Source organism: Protobothrops mucrosquamatus, unplaced genomic scaffold (assembly GCF_001527695.2).
Source record: "Protobothrops mucrosquamatus isolate PMUCROS unplaced genomic scaffold, P.Mucros_1.0 scaffold1165, whole genome shotgun sequence".
Lineage (NCBI taxonomy): Eukaryota > Metazoa > Chordata > Lepidosauria > Squamata > Viperidae > Protobothrops > Protobothrops mucrosquamatus.
Window position 1 is genome coordinate 322,867 of NW_015387380.1, and position 3,076 is coordinate 325,942.

Below are 3,076 nucleotides of genomic sequence, written 5' to 3' on the forward strand. Positions count from 1 at the left end.
CTAGAAAGAGTACAGAAAAGAGCAACAAAGATGATTAGGGGACTGGAGGCTAAAACATATAAGGAACGGTTGCTGGAATTGGGTATGCCTAGTTTAATGAAGAGAAGGACAAGGGGGGACATGATAGCAGTGTTCCAATATCTCAGGGGCTGCCACAAAGAAGAGGGAGTTAAGCTATTCTCCAAAGTACCTGAAGGCAAGACAAGAAGCAACAGATGGAAACTAATCAAGGAGAGAAGCAAGCTAGAACTAAGGATAAACTTGCTGACAGTTAGAACAATTAACCAGTGGAACAACTTGCCTCCAGAAGCGGTGAATACTCCAACACTGGAAGTTTTTAAGAAGAGACTGGACAGCCATTTGTCTGAAATGGTATAGGGTTTCCTGCCTGAGCAGGAGGTTGGATTAGATGGCCTCCAAGGTCCCTTCCAACTTTATTATTATTATTATTATTATTATTGTTATTATTATTATTATTATTATTATTATTATTATTATTATTATTATTATTATTATTACTACTGTTGTTGTTGTTGTTGTTGCCTGCAAAGGACTCCTGTCAGCTCAGAGACTAGCCAAGATGTTTCTTAAACACATTTACAGACTGCACGGCGCGCCAAAGCGAATATCTGTGACAGGGGAGTACAATTTATGGCCAGGTTTTGGAGGGGTTTTCTCAAGTTGATTGGCTCATTGCAGGGGCTGTCATCGGCTTTTCACCCATCTACGAATGGGGCAGCTGAAATAGCAAACTCAATGGTGGAGCAATACCTTACATGATATGTAGATTATCAACAAACAAACTGGACTGACCTCCCTTTCGCAGAGGTGGCGTATAATAACACTGTTCACAGCAGCACTGGATTTACGCCTTTTAAAATCGCCATGGGGAAGGAATTCAAACCGATACCTAAGTATCCTCAGGCACCTTCTACCTCCCAGACTCTTGACCAGTGGATGAAGGGGTGGGGAGAGGTTTGGGACAAAACAAAACTCGCTTTGAAAAAAGCTTCCGAGACATATAAAAAGCAAGTGGACAAAAAACGGGCTCCCCAGAGGTCATTTCAGGTTGGGGAAATAGTCTACTTTTCCACAAAATATTTACCCCTCAAGTTGCCTGGTAAGAAATTGGGACTGAAATACCTCGGTCCTTTTCCCATCACAAAAATCATAAATCCAGTTACTGTAGAACAGGGGTGTCAACATCAATTTCATTGAGGGCCACATCAGCATTGTGGTTGCCCTTGGGGGGCGGGTGTGTGTGGCCAGGATGGGTGTGGCCTACTGGGTGGGTGTGGCTGGGGTGGGTGTGGGCTACTGAGTGGGCATTGCCATCTCAACATCACTTGCTTCATGGGTTCCTGGGCAGGACTGGGGCAGATCTGAGGGTCTCCGGCAGAGGAGGGTGGGACTGGGGTGAGTGCCGGGACATGGTCTCTCCCACCCTCCAACCCTCCCCTCCTGTTCCTTCCTTACTCCCTCCTATCTCCATTCCTTCCTCCCTCTGTTCCTTCCTTACTCCCTCCCTTCCTTCCTCTGTTCCTTCCTTCTTCCCTCCCACCCTCCATTCCTCCCTCCCTGTTCCTTCCTCCCTCCCTCCCTTTTTCCCTCCCTCCCTCCCTCCCTCCCTCTCTCCCTTCCTTCCTTCCTTCCTTCCTTCCTTCCTTCCTTCCTTCCTTCCTTCCTTCCTTCCTCCATTCCTTCCTCTCACCCTCTATTCCTTTTTCCCTGTTCCTTCCTCTGTTCCTTCCTTCTTCCCTCCTTTTCCCTCCCTCCCTCCCTCCTTCCCACCCTTCCTTCCTCCCCCCCTCTCTTCCTTCCTTCGCCTTCTCATCTCTTTCCTTCCCCCATGCTCAGGAAGGAGTGATGGGAGAGGGAGAGATTGCGAGCACTAATATGCTGCTGCCGACCATTCCTATACCATGTGGGCGGTCCTGCTGAAAGGGATTCCTCATGGCTGCAAGGCTGGAGATGCTGGGGGGGGGGTATGCTGATCCACAACCTGGTTGCATCCATCAAAGCCAGAACGTGCTCAGCCTAAAATCCATTGGAACCATCAAGGAGCTGCCCCGCCGCCTCTATCCTGCCCCCCGGTTGTGCACACAAGAGACAGCCAGTGCCGGTATCCTTTTCTCATCTCTTGAGTATGGCACACAACTGCAAAGTGATCCATTTCTTTAAATTTGTGCATGTAAGACATTTCCTTTTGTTAAGTTGGATAGTTCATGTCCTAGAGCATTGTATTTTATTGCATTTCACTGTATTGATTCAAATCATGTCTTTTTTCCCTTTGCTTTAAACATTTCCCTATATGTCTTTTACCAACCTCCTTAAGTTTCCCTGATGCTGACTCTGACCATTAACCAATTTTGAGTTCTTAAATGACTGCATAGTTTCTTCTAAGATTATAGACTTTCCCATCACAGCCTTTGTTTTATCTCTAAACTCACAAGCATTTGTTCTCTCTGCTGGCACCTTTGGATCAATTTTTCTTGGATGCAACATATCCATCAATTATTCCCAAGAACAGAGAGAGAGACATTCTTCTTTGCTGCAACATCTAAGGTGAAAGCCTGAAAACTTTGCTATGCCTGTTATGGGCCTGTGGCTTCAAAGAGGGTGTGCAATGGAGTGGGCACTGATGCACTTTAATCAGGTCCTTAAATATCAATCTATTTGGGAATGCATGGCTAGCACATGAGCCCCAGAAAAGCTGCAGCTTTTAGAAGGTGTCAATGAGTGTGCTATATATGACTTCACCCCTCCCCCAAAGTTTCTAGATTCCAGTCCAAGTCCTTGCAGAGTTATTGTTCTGGAAAGAACTATGAATTGCAGTTAGAAAAGCTTCCAACAAATGTGAAAGTTTTCACCCAAAGGGTAATCCTGAAACATCTGCCTATTGGTCAAGCAAAGGAAAATACTTTTCATTTTCACAGAATGAAATACTGTAGTTGTGAGATTGAATACTTTCAGAAGACAGGCTCTCTTTAGATTTTGGAAAAAATCTGTACATTCTCATCCTTGTATCTATCCTTTACTTAGGAAAACATGGTCATTTAGCTCTCTCTTACAGGTT